Below are 16,787 nucleotides of genomic sequence, written 5' to 3' on the forward strand. Positions count from 1 at the left end.
TTAATGTCTGATTCATTTTTGTAGCCCTATATATCACTATTTCGGTCATAAGGACAGAGCTTAGAGTCACTGAGTCCCTACTATGTGCAAGGTGCTACACTAAGTGCTTTTCATATATAGTCTCATCTAAATATCCCATAGCATCTTCATTTTACTGATGAGAAGACTTAGGCTCAAAGAGAAAATAACCTGCCAAACTCATATGACCACTACATAACAGAAAAGGATGTAAATCCAGGTCTGTGTGAGCTCAAAGACCAGACTTTCCTATTAAACTATATCCCTCCTACTCACTCATTTATTCAATTGTTAGGTATTGATTGTCTATTATATGTACCAGGAGATGTTCTGGTATAGAGGATACACTAATGAACAAAACAAAGATCCCTGCCTTATGAAGTTTTTGTTCTACTGTGGCAGGAAACACCAAAGGGCCAGGTGGTAATGCAGTATTAAATAGGGTGGTCAGGGTAAGCAGAGACTTGAATCCAGGGATGTTAGACAGAACAAAGGCCAACAAGCAGGATGACGCTTTGGGTTCATGAACAGGCAAGGAGGCCAGGGTGGCTAGAGCAGAGCAGAAACAAGATTAATAGGAGAGGAGGAGGTCATAGAGAGAATGAGGCTAAGAGAGTCATGAGATAAATTTAAGTAAATGATTTTTTTTTTTTAAAGATCATGACCTGAGCTGAAGGCAGACACTTAACTGACTGAGCCACCCAGGTACCCCTATATGTATATCTTTAAATGACCTTAAAATGAATCACTTTGTACCCATCTCATCATTAGAAAAATGTGTGTGTCACTGTCTCCATCCAGAGAAAACAATTTTTCTAATTTTGTTATTCCCATACAATATATTAATGTAGCATGATGTGGACATATATATTAATTGAATCAAACTGTATTTTTCTACCCATTGTTTGTTTTTTTTTTCAATCTATATTTGGTTTCTGAGATCCACCCTATTTATATTTGCAGCTATAACTCATTAATTTTATACTTCTATATTATATTAATACACTATGTGAAATTACAATTTATCCATATTATGAATGGATACATGGATTTTTTCCAGGATTTTGCTATTATAATGTAGCTATGAACATTCTTGTGTGTATCTCCTGTGAAAATGCATAAAAGGTTTGTCTTTTTTTTTTTTTTAAGTATCTAATAGTGAAGTCACTGGGTCACAGAGAATACACATGCTCAATTTTGCTGGGTAATGTTTACTGTTCTCCAAAGTGATTTACATTCATAAGCATTCTGAACACATAAACACATCCAATAAGTATTTGAAGAGGGAACTTTCTAAATGTTCTATTTAACTTTGAAATATTAGATTTATAGAAAATTTGAAATGATAGTATAAATAATTCCCCGTACCCTCCATCTAGCTTCCACTAATGTTAGCATCTTATATAAGCATGGTACATTTATCAAAACTAAGAAATTACCACTGTTACAAGGCTATTAGCTAAACTAAAGATTATAGTTGGGTTTCACCAGTTTCTCTAATATTGTCCTTTTTATGTTTGAGAATCCAATCCAGAAAAACACATTGCATCTAGTTGACATGTCTCTTTAGTCTCTTCCAAGCTGTGACAGTTTCTGCCTTCCCTTGTTACTCATACCCTTGACACTTTCAGAGAATACAAGTCAGATATTTTGTAGAACATTCCTCAACTTGCATTTACCAATGTTTTCTCATAGGAATTTGGAAAGAATATACCACAGAGGTGAATTACCCTTTTCACTGCATCATATCAGGGGTAAACGTTGTTAATATGACCTATTACTGGTGATGGTAACCTTTATCACTTTAAGTTTCTATATACCAGGTTTTTCCACAATGAAGTTACATTGTTTTCTATTCCCATATTCTAGTCATTACAAACAAGTCACTAAGCCCCAGCCCACTGTCACAGGGAGGGAAATTAAGCTCTACCTCCTGGATGGGTATCAAAGAATTTATGGACATGTGTTAAATTCACCACAGTAATTAATAAATATTTAGGGNNAGATCTCTAAGCAAGTGTCCTGTTGTTCCTTACTATTTCAGCCACTAATTCTGACATTTACACATGAAGCTTGCCTGCAGCAATTATTACTGTGGCATTGCACTGTTCTTGCTCTATTTCCTCATTCCTTCTGTATTTACTATTTGGAATTCTCTTGTAAGGGAGATTGGTCACTTCTCCACCACTTATTTATTCGATTATTTATATCAATATGAACTCGATAGGTATTTTTTTCTATTCTTTGGGTTGTAATTCAGTAGTAGTTATGTTTTGCTTCAATTGTTCCAGCTCTGGTCACTGGGATCTCTTACAAATCAGCTCCTATGTTCTTCTGACATGACCGATTCCTTCCCCGCCCCCCCCTTTCTGGCACCACAAATGCATGCTCCAAGCTCATCGTGAATCGTGACTTTTCCCTGCCCTGATTCCCTAGAATCAGCCATTTCTCTAGGGAATTCTAGTTCAGAAGGTACAATTTTTAATGTCAATTTCCATGTGTTACTACTACAATCCCTAGATTATTTCTATGCTATAATTAATGCTATAATTAACTACAGATTTTCTATAATTAAGCCATGTATATTATAGTCCCCAAGCTACTGGACTGTGTTAAAGTGGAACATGAATCTATCAACAATGCTTTACCCTTCTAGCACTTACCTACCTAATCTCTAAGGGCCCCATAGGCTATACAATTTCATGATTCTACAATGAAAAGACAAAAGGCAAAAGATGTTCGCATGAGTTACTTTTCCGTGGATCAGACAAAGGTTTCATTCTGCCAAAAATGTATTTAACCCCTAGTTGACCTCTACTTCACCTTTTCTAGCCTCCACCCCCTGCCATGGTTTAGCCTTATTCCTTCCATTTTATCAATTTTGAAATAAAATTTTAAGTTTGTTTAGCTGTATCAAATTGCTATACCAATATGGCAATAAAATATAGAACTACGAACTCTGCTTACTTATAAAATCTATCTTCTTGATATTAAGCTAATATGATCTACTGCTTCCTAAATCATTAGTTACCACACAGTTTAAACACTAGAGCAGTGGTTCTCAACAGAAGGAAATCCCACCCCTCCAGGGGACATTTGGCAGTATCTGGAGACATTTTTCCTTGTTACAAGTGGAAGGGATGTTACTGGTACCTAGTGGGTAAAGTTCTGTAATGCTACGAAACATCCTACACAACAACCCTTCACAACAAAGAAATATCCAACCCAAAATTCAGCAATGCTAAGGTTGAAAATGGTTCAGTTAAGGAATTCTCAATTTTCTAACTGTTTAAATAGTTAAATTGCAGATATTTTCCTCCAAAACTCTTAAAGAAAATATTTGCAAATACCAAGGACTATCTCCACTAAAAAGTTCAGTACAATAAAGGATTTTCTGGAAGAATCAGATGACAGAAAATAAAGGATCCACTAAAGCGACAAACACCAAGAAAACAAAAGCCGAGTTAAAGGCTCATGCTGCATCTTAACTGATTCTGTTTTGAATGAGTTATTTATCTGACACTGTCAGCACTCAAATAGATCAGAAAAATTGTTAAGTGGATTATCATTGAGTTTGCATCTTAAATCAAAACAGTAATGGTCTTCTGGCTAACAAGATATGATTCTAGTGTGACACAGGTAAGAGAATTTGAGGCCAGGAGATAGAAGCTAGGAGTCTAGACAGGGCTCCATCTTTTGCTAACTGTTTGATTCTGGGAAAGTGATGAATGTAGCTTTCCTGGGCTCCAGTTCCCCCATCTGGAAACTTTCCTCTCAAAGTTGATGATAAAATGCAAATGCTAATGCCTGCCTTATCTACATCACAGGGTTACTCTGAGAATTGATTTTTTTAAGTGCACTTTCTTTTAACTTATTTGGATACTAATACCTTATTATATCCTTTTTACACTTCATATATAAGATTTTGCAAAGAACAATACCTTTGGAAGAATAATGAAAAGTAGATTTCTAGAGAAAGAAGGTTGAGCAATCCCAGATAGAGACACTATTGAACTCTACTGATTCATTTCTTTTTCCTCTGCAAGGGTCCCATAAGAGTACAAAGACACATCAAAAAACAGAATCATATACAAGCCACGAACTGGGAGAAAAATTTGTAAAACATATCTGATAAGGAACTAAAATACACATAGCATTCTTTAAAATGCAACAATTTTACATATTTAAGAGAGAGAGAGTACACACAAGCGGCAGGGGTGGTACAGGGGGAGAGGGGAGAGAGATCTTAAGCAGGCTCCACACCCAGCATTGAGCCCAATGCAGGGATCCCCACAGGGCTGGATTTCAGGACCTGAGATCATGACCTGAGCTGAAATCAAGAGTTTGAGGTTTAACCAACTGAGCCACCCAGGTGCCCCAACAATAACCTCATTTTAAAATGTGGGAAAGAGGGGCACCTGGGTGGCTCAGCTGGTTAAACCTCAAACTCTTGATTTCAGCTCAGGTCATGATCTCAGGGTTCTGAGATGAAGACCCATTGGGGCTCCATGCTCAGCAAAGAGTTTGCTTGAGAATTCTCTCTCCCTTTCTCTGCCCCTCCCCCCACTCCTGCATGATTGTGCTCTCATTCTAAAATAAATAAATAAATCTTAAAAAATAAAATGTGGAAAAGATCTGAATAGACACCCTTCCCCCAAAGAAAGTATACAGATATCAAATAAGAATACAAAAAAAATGGCCAACAGTGTTCATTAGAGAATTGCAAGTTAAGACAACAATGAGATACCACTACCTACCTATTAAAATGGGCAAGCATTTTTTCAAAAAACTGACAATACCAGTTCCTGGCAAAAATGTACAGCAACAACCACTCTCATTCATCACTGGTGGGAAAGCAAAATGGTACAGCTACTTTGGAAGATAGCTTGTCAGTTTCTTACGAAGTTAAACATAGTCTTACCATATGATCCAGCAATCACACTCCTAGGTATTTACCCAGCTGGTTTGAAAATTTAAACCCTCACAAAAATCTTCACATAAATGTTTATATGGCTTTATTCATAATTTCCCCAAACTGGAAGAAGATATACTTCAAATGTGAATAAACAAACTGTGGTACATTTATACAAGGAAACATTATTCCATTATAAAAATAAATGAACTATCAATACAAAGACGTGGCTGAACATTAAATGCATATTGAAGAAGTCAGTCTGAAAAGGCATGTACTATGTAATTCCAATTATAGAACACTCTGGAAAAAGTGAAACCATAGCAATAGTTAAATAAATCAATGGTTACCAGGGGTTTGAGGGGGATGAATAAGTGAATCACAGATGATTTTATAGGTCAATGAAACTATTTTATATAATATGGTAATGGGGGAATCCATGACATTCTGCATTTGTAAAAACCCACAAAACTTTAGAGAATGAAGAGCAAATCTGAACATATACAAATATTTTAAGATAATTTAGGGGGTTGGCAATCCCTTAATGGTCTTCAGACTGTGACAAAAGAATCTAATTGTATTACAAATATGTGGAACAATCTTACCGAAAAGGATTGGGGGGGGTAATGGTGCTGACCTAAGTATTTTTGGAAACAAGTGGAGTCTATGAATAAAGACAAAATAAACTGTGAAGTATTGTACTCTAGTCAATAAAGTTGTTTCCCACAGGGGTATAGGTTAAAAATTCTAATTTTACTATGCAAGTATATCAAAGCTTAATAATTAAGTAAATCAATCATGAACAATGGGAAACAGGTGGCTCACTGTTGGAGAGGACACTTAAAGATAAGCAAGGGGAAAAGATTAGACTGTTCATGCAGTAATGGATTAGAGTTGGACACAACAGTATGTATGACATTAAGCTTAACACAGATATAAATGATTACATGTAGAAATACTTAGACACGTGTATATACGTGGATTTGTATACACACGTACATTCCCCTGCTCTGTCAGCTGAAGGGTCTAGAAGCAATGATAACCCAGGAGCAATAAGCACAACTAATGTTGGTCTCTAATACCATTCGCCAATAAAAGGAACCAGGGCTCCTTGGAGTGGTAGATTTCAGGGCTAGAGCAAAATGTAGACAAGATGATCCAAGAGCATCTTATAATACCAAATATTAAGGAAATGTTCCAAAAAAAATAAGGGTATATCAAAGGGACACAAGAATTCCAAAGCTAGGGGCGCCTGGGTGGCACAACGGTTGAGCGTCTGCCTTCGGCTCAGGGCATGATCCTGGCGTTATGGGATTGAGCCCCGCATCAGGCTCCTCCGCTATAAGCCTGCTTCTTCCTCTCCCACTCCCCCTGCTTGTGTTCCCTCTCTCGCTGGCTCTCTCTATCTCTGTTGAATAAATAAAATCTTAAAAAAAAAAAAAAAAAAGAATTCCAAAGCTAGCCAAAGCTAGAACAATTTGAGCAAAATAAATAGAATAGCTTAGGATCATAACCCAAAATATAAAATAAGGATCTGTAGTTCCATTTCGATATAAATAAATGAGTAAATAATTAAATTGGGGATGAGACAAATCTCTTACGCAGAAGAATTCCAAATAATTTATATTGGATACTCTACCCTCATGGAAGTAGAGCATAACTCCTTACTCCTTAAAGTGTGGGCTATACAAAGTGACTTCCTTCCAAAGAATATGCTAAGGAAAGGGAGAAAAAACACTTACGTCAACCTGATAAATACTACCTTAGCCACAAGATCAACATCAACAGTGGTAAGTCATATCGATAACATGTACCCTTGATGTGATATGATGATAACGGCACTTAACCTCTGAGATTCTTCTCCCCAAAACCCATAAGCTCAGTCCAATCAGGAGAGAAACAACAACAAAAAAAAAGTCCGGGAGAAGGGCATCCTACAGTATTCCTGATTAGTGCTCCTCAAAACTTACAAGTCATCCATAGCAAAGAAAGCCTGAAAAACACTCACAGCTATGAGGAGCCTAAGGAGACTGGACAATTAAATATAATGGGGGTTCCTGGAGGAGATCCTGGAACAGAAAAAGCAAATTCAGTGAAAATGAAGTAAATCCAAATAAAATATGAACTTCAGTTATAATAGCATATCCATATTTGTTCATTAACTACAACAGATACATCATAATAATGTAATACGAGGTCAATGATAGGAGACATCATGAGGAGCACATGCTAACTCTTTGTACTCTATGCTCACAATAGTCCTGTAACTATAAAATATAAAACTTCTCTGAACAATAACCAATGTAAAACATCATTAAAGCAATAATGGATTAAACTGTAATTGCACTTCTTCACAAGCATCTGGTTTTACTAAAGAAGATGAACCAGAAGACTAATTTTGAAATTTGCTCTGTAGGCTACCCCAGGGCAGCTGGAGCCCTCATTCAATCATTAGCAACTTATAAAAGCTAATAGAAAGGTATTGGTCTTTAAATACGTATCAGAATATTTATCAGAGAGAGCCTCAGACCAGGAAAAAAAAAAAATGGAATAAGCTGGAAAATCTTTCCTTTTACATGAAAAGTGAGCTTGATTTTTATTATTTTTATTTTTATTTCCTAATTCCCTAAGAAAGGGCAAAGGACCTTCACTGTGCCATTGAGGAAGGGTCACAAGTGTCTCCTGTTTGGGATGCAGATCATGCAGATGCCCTTCCTCCCAGAATACTGGAGCCCTCGTGAAGTATACGTGCTTCTGAATATTCCCCTCTCCAATTCCAGGATCCGGTAATCTACTGGATGTTGCAAAATATACATCCAAGTATTTTCTTAAAACAGCAGATAATAGAATTTTTAAAGTGTAAATACTTAAACTTGTTAGAGAAAAGCTGGCTAGGGCCACTTGATGGAAAATGTGGTGGGTAAACAATCCTTTCCTTTTTCTCTGCTCCAACTATTCATACCAGCATCAGACTTACTGCAAAAAACAATGAAAGTAGTTGTTCATTTAGAACAAAGATCAGTTTGCTTTTGTATTCTGTACCTGTAAGATAATATATTTCTTCCCCCAAGTTTTACCCCAGAACATAGCTTTCTGACCCACAGAAATTTCCCCCTCAGCAAGGTTCAAGTTTTTCCCTGTTGAGAAATCACCAGAGATGCTGTTTCCAGCCTGACTTGTTTTGAATGCTCTAGTGCCCCTAAAACTGAACCGCTTGCATAAAAGAGGGGAGGGTCATGAAAGCACACATTCTATAGCAAATCTTGAAAACACTTAGAAAATTGAGCTAAAAACAAAAAAAACAAAAAAACCTTATTCTTTTTCCCCATACTAGTACAAATGACCGAAGTATACATAAAATCCCAATTAAAACAAACAACTAAAACTCAGTCTGTGGTACTAATTGTTAATTCTTCTCTGGTCCAAATTCAGTTTCATTTCCATGGAGCATCACTATCCTACCCTCACTTCGCAATACTACTAGGAAGACTTGTTTGTCTATGCACTTTAAGCTCCTTGGGGATGGCACGCAGGAGCAAAAGTGACCATGGGAAAGGAACCTGGATTGCAGGGAGCATACTGAGGCAGTCTGCACGCTCTGCAGTTTAATCCTGACATCACGTTATTGAAATTGAAGATGGAAAACCCATATTGAGTCATTTGGTTCTCTCCCTTGAGGGCAGTAGATTGTGGTGGACAGTATATTATTTAGCACTTTGACCGGTTCTGTTCTAAATAGCCCTTCCTTGGAGGCTAGTAACTCAAACCTGGCAAGGATTTTATTACAAATGGAGGGCTTTCTACTGGTTTATCATTTCTTTCACAAAATGCACATTCTCCTGCTAAGGTACTAAAAAAATAAAACTTGCCAAACAACATGAAAACAGTGTGGTATTATAGAAAGAGTATGGAACACTAAGCAAATTGTCCCAAAGTGGTCCCAGATGCTCACTCTGACTTGCCTGGACAACAGCCTTCTAAGACTACTTTCCTCTCTACCTTCTCCTTGGAAGGAGGGGCTATACTCAAGCTCAGCTTCCCACAGGACTTGTGACTTCATCTCCTTTCCTTATGGTATCATCCCACAGGCCTCACGATCCCCAGGTGCAATTAATGTTCCCAAGCAACTCTCATAAGCCGCTGACACCTGCATCCAGACTGCTTGGTGCGCAGAGTCTGATTATTCCCCACGTGTGAGTTTCTTTCAGGCTCATCCTATTAGAAGGGCAAAGTGCACCCACTAGAAAGCAAACGTGGCATTGTCAACAAAGCACTTTGCCCTAGTATTTTCTCCATGGGAAAAATGGGAAAGTAGGAGACCCTTGTCTTTTCTCCTCTATGGCTTTGGAAGAGTCTGCCTTCCCTAACAGAGCAGATTCCCTAACGCGTACCATGCCCTAATCTAGTGCATGACAGAGAGCGACCCAGATGGGACCCTCCTTGAACAACAAGGATTGAGGACTTCAGAGCCAAACACTGGGCCAAATATGTGCTCTGCTGCTCATTAGTTATGTGAACTTCAGTTTCTTCATCTATCAACTAGAAATAATACCTATCCCAGATTCTGAGAGCTAGTGATAATATATCCTAAGTAAATGGTTACAGTTGGCACATTAAAGAAACTCAGTAAATGGTAGCTACTATTATTATAATTATTCTCAGTAGTAGACTTTTGAATATTTTTTACAATGTTTAACCTAAAATGTACAGTTTGATTTATTACGCAGAAATAAAGCTTTTAAATCCACAGAATAGATGATAATGATAAAGCATGGCTTACTGGTTATATGAACGAGGAAGAAAATAAAGAAATGTCCATCTTGTTTTAGGCACAGTAGTTCATCCACCCTTCTACTGTCAAGATGCAAACCCAAACACATGATATTCATGGAGACAGCAGCTCCAAGTCACTCTCAACGTCTCCAAATCTGGGATCTTGAGGGGTTTGATCTCCTCCAGTCACTTAACATTGCTCAGCAGGTTACAGAGGAAGCATCAGTCACCCCTAAACTCTAAGTTTTAAATGCTATGGAACCAGAAAATGTTAAATAGGAGAGTGAGATATGAAGGTATGAAGGAAGTATGAAAGTACATGAGCGTGAACATTCAAGAACATGAAGAGTGGGTGACCATCTTGCAGACAAAACAAAAATGAACCAAGCCTCTTTCTAATCACCATTAAGGCTGTAAGTGGAGCTCAGAGATTTCTGGCTTCATTCCTCAATCTCTTAGCACTGCTCCCAGGTCTCTAGCCATAAAGCTATGACAGAAGACAGACAATAGAGGATCATGAGTTTAAACAGCTTAAAATAAATTGGCATCAGGTGTTAAAGACCTAGATTCTTCTACCATGTTTGCAGCATCTCAAATGGAGTTAAAATGAAATCCAAGAACATGACACAGCGAGATATTGCCTACTAGAAACACAAAGAAAGCTGAAAGGGAAAGCAACCAATTAAGGGCTGGGTGCATTTTAACTAACCTAACTTACACAAAAAGGAAGAAGGCTTGACAATATAACTTCAGGCAATTTAAAGCATTTTAAATTGAATGAGCATGGTATTATGTCAAATCAATAAACTAATAATAAAGATGACATTTATAAATTTTAATATGCCAACTAACAGAGACTCAAAGTGTACAGAACAAAGACATACAAATGTATGGCAGAAAGTGATGTTTAAGCCACTGCTATCAATGTATAACAGATCCCAAATTCAAAAATAAAACAAAATAAGGACCCCCCAAAAAAGAATGCTATAGCTAATGAGGTAGAACTAACAGAATATGACAACTTCTTTATCTTAAAAGTACAAATCTCATCTTATTTCTTACCCTTGGTCCATGTACAATCACCAACTGTGAAAATAATATTATCAATCTATTTCAAGGAATTATTATGACAAAGGGCTGATAAAAATATTTACCCAAATGAACTGTTAGACTACTAAGCAATGGTGATGTACATGATGGCTTAACGGCTGACTGCATGCTTCACTAGGCCCCCTAATTCAGATATTTGCGTTTTAACTTTTACAACCTTCTGGGCCACAATAATAATTTTATAGTTTGCTATGGAACTGTACCAAACCTATAAAATCTGCAAAGCCCTCAAAGTTCCACATATGTGGGCTGTCACTGGTCCTAATAATTGCTCTCCAAGTTTTGCACCAGATTCTTAACAAATGAAAAACAAATATACCACGTGTGCATAGAAATAAATGAAAAGGACCTACCAGAAGACCGCTAACAGCACCTTCCATAATTTGGTATTTGAGTCCTTCGTAGACAGTTCTGCCCTTCAGTTCCCCAATCAACATGTTAAATAGGCAGCATTTTCAAAAATTATTGTCTGTATACCTTATGAATCTAAATACCAAAACTATTTCACCAGAACGGCGGGAATCTTTTCCATGTTTGCTGTGAAGGACAAAAATCACACAGCTCAAGCGAACCATGAGCGCGCACATTTAGGTGAACACCGGCAACAGCAGGATCCTGAGTGTGCAGACAGAACCGTAAAACTCACAAAGCTGTTAATTTTTCCTTCAAAGCAAACTTCTCAGGAGATTAGGAGCTGTTTTCCTTTTTCTTCTCTCCTCTTGTTGACATCTGAGCCATTATTGCTGCCGCCACCCCTCCCCACTAGTGAATCCGTTCACTGCATGAACTGGGGGAGAGACATCTTGTCCCCGGTCTCCTCTCCATCCACAAGTGATTTGCCAGAGCAGCAGAGCTCAGGAAGCTGGATTCACTATAGAGGTTATTTCGGTACCACAGGGGAGGGGAGCGGTAGGAGGGATAGAAGAGGTGATGGGCACCGAGCAATGTATGGGATTGTAGAATCACTACACTGTACACTGCATGTTGAATATACTGGAATTAAAATAAACTTGATTTAAAAAATTCAAGGATTATTTTGTGGACATGTTTCTTTGAAATACTGAGGAATAAAGTATGTTTCCGTGTGTATTTTAATGAGGCAAGTTAAGGACCCCTGCGGGTCACAGACTTCTCGAATAGCAAAGTATTGTGCCCTAAGACACAAAAGAACTGATTTATGAAGCCCTTCAGAAAACCAGTATTGTTTTTATCTGCTCTACAGACTAAATTTTCAAGGAAATACAACAACCCGTTCTCCACAAAGATATACACGTAAATGCCCATGAATACAAGCTCGTCTGCTACGACAATAGCAATAAAAAGCAAACAAAATGGGACCCAGACTTACCCTCCCCAGCTCTAAGCTGCTCCCTCTGGAACGGATTCAGAAAACGGCCAGATACAATTGTCTCCTATAAACTCAACCTCAAGAGAGTAGAGACCGACCCTGTAACTTCCTAGGTTCCTTACACTCGTCAGGAAATAACTGTGTCAATAATATAGCTCTATAAATCATCACCTTTGGACTTCCCAATGGACCTGGCTCCTTCGAGGACCGTGTGAGGAAAATTCGAAGCGGCGGACTTCCTTTGCGGCTCGTGCGACGGGAAGCGACCGCGCAGAGGCACGTAAGATAAGGGCGCAGGCGTGTTAGCAGTATGGCCGGACCGCCGCTCCGGCTCAAGATGGCGCCGGCAGGCAGACGCCGAACTCGCCCCCAGACACAACGCGTCTACCCTACGGCCAGAGAAGCTTCCCTTGAGAAACCCTACAACGCGCCTGAGCGACTCCGAAGCACCCAGCAACCACACGAGGCGCACACAGAAGCAGAGTCTGGGACGCGGCTTCTAGTAACGCCCGGGGCAGCCTTCCGTCAGGAGGAGCGTGTCCCCGGCGAGGGGCGGTGTAACCCGCCTCGGACGCCCCCACTGCCAAAGCCTGCACCTGAGAGACGAGCCCCCAAAGCAGTTGAGCAAACCAGCAGGGCGCGGCCCCTCGAGAAGTCGCTCTGAAAGGGCTGACGCACACACTCACCTGCCCCAGGACCAGCCGACGCCCTGACCGAGAGGCACCGAAGACCAACGTGACTGAGGCGCGTTTGCTACTTGTAAAGCCTCCACATGAGGGGCAGACGGCGAGTTGAGCACACGTCTGGAGGCTGTAGCTGGCAGGTACCATCTTTTTCCTTTTTCTTTTTTCTTCTTTCAGGTGTCCTCTCTACCTCCTTCTTGGCCTGGTTCCAGCCTACAGGTGCCATCTCCTTCCCCCGCCCCCCCCCCCCACGCTGCCCCTTTGCCTTATTGCATTCCGTGGGTGCCATGTTGTCTTCTCTCTCTGCCGCACTCCAGAGCGACAGCATCTTCCAGAAGGGAGCTTTTACCTGCGCCTGCTGCCCAGGGACACCCCCTTAATCACCTGGTCAGGGCACCAGGGGGGCTTAATTAGCCCTTTTAATTACCCTAGTTAACCTTTCCAGAATCGTCTGAGGGTGGGCACTATCTTTGCGCTCTCCTCCGACCAAGCTCCAGAGCGCAGGTATTTGCCAGAGGGAAGGTTTTAAACGCATGTGGTGCCTGATTTTAAGTCTACTGCCTTGGTTTTTGTGGCTGCTGCCTAGGTGATGCCCCTTGATCATCTGGCTCTGAATGCCAGGGCAGGAGGGTGCACGTGTGTTCCTGGGTCCCAGGGGATTGTAACCACCAAAGAGGGTCCTTGGCAGGCTTCACCCCCAGGGCGCTGCACATACAGCAGACTGGACACACCCCCAGCCTTTCTGTGAAAGAGGCCTTTGTGCTTCTCCAGAAGCTTCAGGCTTAATGATGAGGGAACAGAAGGCCAGCTGAGGACAGAGCAGAGGCTGACTCCCCCCCACAACCCCCCCCCCCATGGGATGTAGGTGACATTCCTCAGGCACTCCTGGCTGCCCTAAAGGACAAAGAAGCAGTTAACCTATAGGGACCACAATCCTGCAAGACTTGAGTCTCCCTCAGTTTACAAATGTCTTAGTTTACAAGAACGAAGCATTTCTACCAATAACCTAGCTTCCGGAAGGGAATGTAGATACAATTAAAGGTCCTTATAATCTGCAGCCTCCAAGAAGTTCCCAACTATCTTCATCTTAATGCCTTACTAGAGGGGTAAACAACCTGAACTTGACAATGGCAAGGCCTCCAGTGTCCTGCGAGTCTTCTTTAACATATGAAAGCACTTTCTCAACCTCCCTTTTCCTTACCTCCCCCAACCACTTGGTATATAATCAGCCCCCCTCACAACCTGGGGCAACAGCTCTTTCTGCCCAAGGGTCCTGTCCCTGTGCTTTAATAAACCACCATTTTGCACCAAAGATGCCTCAAGAATTCTTTCTTGGTCGTCAGCTCCGGACTCCACCCCACTGAACCTCACCTGTATCTCACAACCTCATCATTAGGGGCAGGTTTCAGGGCTGGCACACTTACAGGGGGCTACAGAGATACTCCAGGGAATGGAGGCTATGGACGCCATCTTTGCGCTCTCCCTCTGCCCCCCCCCCCATAGCTTACTTGTATCTCCGAGATAGGCATTCATACACTCCTCTGGAACCCCAAATTTTGCCACTGCTATCCAGGGGACCGCCAGATCACCAGACCCTGGGGGCCACCAGGGTTGACAATTGTGGTCCCACAGGACTATATATATTTTCATACTTTAAAAGCTGCTACCTAACAGTCTGGATTCCAAACATTCTGAATCTAGGTACTGAATGTTATCCTTCCCTTTGGGACACTGACTGGGCTTGGCACACCCTCAACTACAGGGTTGAGGGTATACTGAGGATATAATAGGCGCTTAGACAATCACAAATGTTTGAGACACAACCTAGAACTTGGGCAGGGTGAAACAATGAGGTTCATGTCCAATACAAGGTTAGTTCTTCAAAACTGAGAGGTGGCTATTTAATCTAATGCATAGAAACTGATGAGGTTGTGGGATACAGATGAGGTTCAGTGGGGTGGAGTCTGGAGCCGACGACCAAGAATGAATTCTTGAGGCGTCTTTGGTGCAAAATGGTGGTTCATTAAAGCATGGAGACAGGACCCGTGGGCAGAAAGAGCTGCTGCCCTGGGTTGTGAGGGGTGGCTGATTATATCTGATGGGGTTGGGGGAGGTAAGGACAAAGGGAAGTTTCAAGAAAGTACTTCCATATGTTAAAGAAGACTCACAGGAAAGTGGAGGCCTTGCTATTGTCAAGTTAAGGTTGTTTACCCCTCTAGTAAGGCATTAAGATGAAGAAAGTTGGGAACTTCCTGGAGAACATTACACTGTGGCCATTTCAAGTATCTGTCTATGAGCTGCAGGTTATAAGGACCTTTAATTGTATCTACATTCCCTTTTGGAAGCTAGGTTATTGATAGAAATGCTTTGTTCTTGTAGACTGTTAAAACATTTGTAAACTGAGGGAGGCTCAAGTCTTGCAGGATTGTGGTCTCTATAGGTTAACTATTTCTTTGTCCTTTAGGGCAGCCAGGAGTGCCTGAGGAATGTCACCTACATCCCATGGGGGGGGGGGGGGGTTGCGGGGTGTCAGTTTCTGCTTTGTCCTCAGCTTGCCTTCTATTCCCTCATCAGAAACCAACACAGAGAGTCAAGAAAAATGAAAAACAGAGGGATATATTTCAAATGAAAGGATAATATAAAACCTCAGGGGAAAACCTTAATTAATGGAGATAAATAAGTCACCTGATTAAAAAGAAAAAGTTCAAAAGTAATGGTCATAAAGATGCTCACTGAAGTCAGGAGAAGAATGAACACAGTGAGAACTCCAACAGAGAGAAAATATAAGAAAGTGGTGAAAACAAGTCACAAAGCCAAAGAATATAATAACTGAATTGGAAAATAAATCCATTCCTGCTTAAACCCCAGAAAGATGGAACAACATAATGGAAAGCCCAGTTGTCTGCGGGTCAGTCGACCCAGTTCTTCAGCCCTGTCATCAGTTGCTCCTGAGTCCAAACCTACCTTTGTCAGGTGGGTGTTAAACCAGATATTTTCATACATGCCTCATAGAGTTAATACTCTTTGCTTTGAACGTGCTACCAAATAGTTCCCAGGACTCTGTCTGTAGTTCATCCAGCAAATAGAAAAGTAGGCTAAAGACACACAGAGAAGTCAACCAGGACAGAAGACCGTACCCTTCTCTGCTGATTGTCTCTAGTATCCTCTCTTCCTTCCTTCTGTGTGTCAGAATGATTGGAAGAATTAGAGGCATTCACAGAAAAAAATGTCTTCATGGTCTATTTCTCACCTTCGACAAACAAAAAGTTATGAGTTGTCCTTTATCATGTCTGGTATTCAGAAATTTATGTTCCAATTTTGAGGCACTGTGTATGGAAGCATAAGCTATTGAATGCAATGATAGCCCACACCTGTTGCACTGACCTTCCAGTTCCCTTCCAAGCTCAGGTACAGCCATTAACTTAACACTGTAATTTATGTGCCTATGAGAGTATCTCAGACATCCCAAATTATGGACATGAAGTGTGCTGTGAAGAGCACAGTGACCCTGAACTCTTAAGACATCCTAGAAACATAATGGATAGGCTGGTCTGTTATGATTGTGGTAAATAAAGGGTTTGTCTTGCTCTGGGAAAGCAAGCAGAAGCTATAACTGCCAGCTGGCATAATCAGCTTTATCATGGACTTCCCCAAAAGGGGAAGTTTGAAACCATCTTGCCTTGTTCGAAATCTTAGTTAAGTTTCTCCGTAGACTCCAGAAGAGTTTTAGCCTATGGGAAAAAGACATGAAGTGGATTATTTTTCATAAATCTAACCTTAAGCACAATTATGCTTATTTATTAGTTCAAGAGAAGAAATTAGGCACCAGGTCAGATGTGGCTTCAGATGATAACTGTAACTTCACTGCTATAGCCACTTGGGCAGCCAATTCTGACATTGCCATCCATTCGTGAGAGACACACATCTTATCTCTCATAGAAAA

The sequence above is a fragment of the Ursus maritimus genome, unplaced genomic scaffold (assembly GCF_017311325.1).
Source record: "Ursus maritimus isolate PB19 unplaced genomic scaffold, ASM1731132v1 scaffold_28, whole genome shotgun sequence".
Taxonomy (NCBI): domain Eukaryota; kingdom Metazoa; phylum Chordata; class Mammalia; order Carnivora; family Ursidae; genus Ursus; species Ursus maritimus.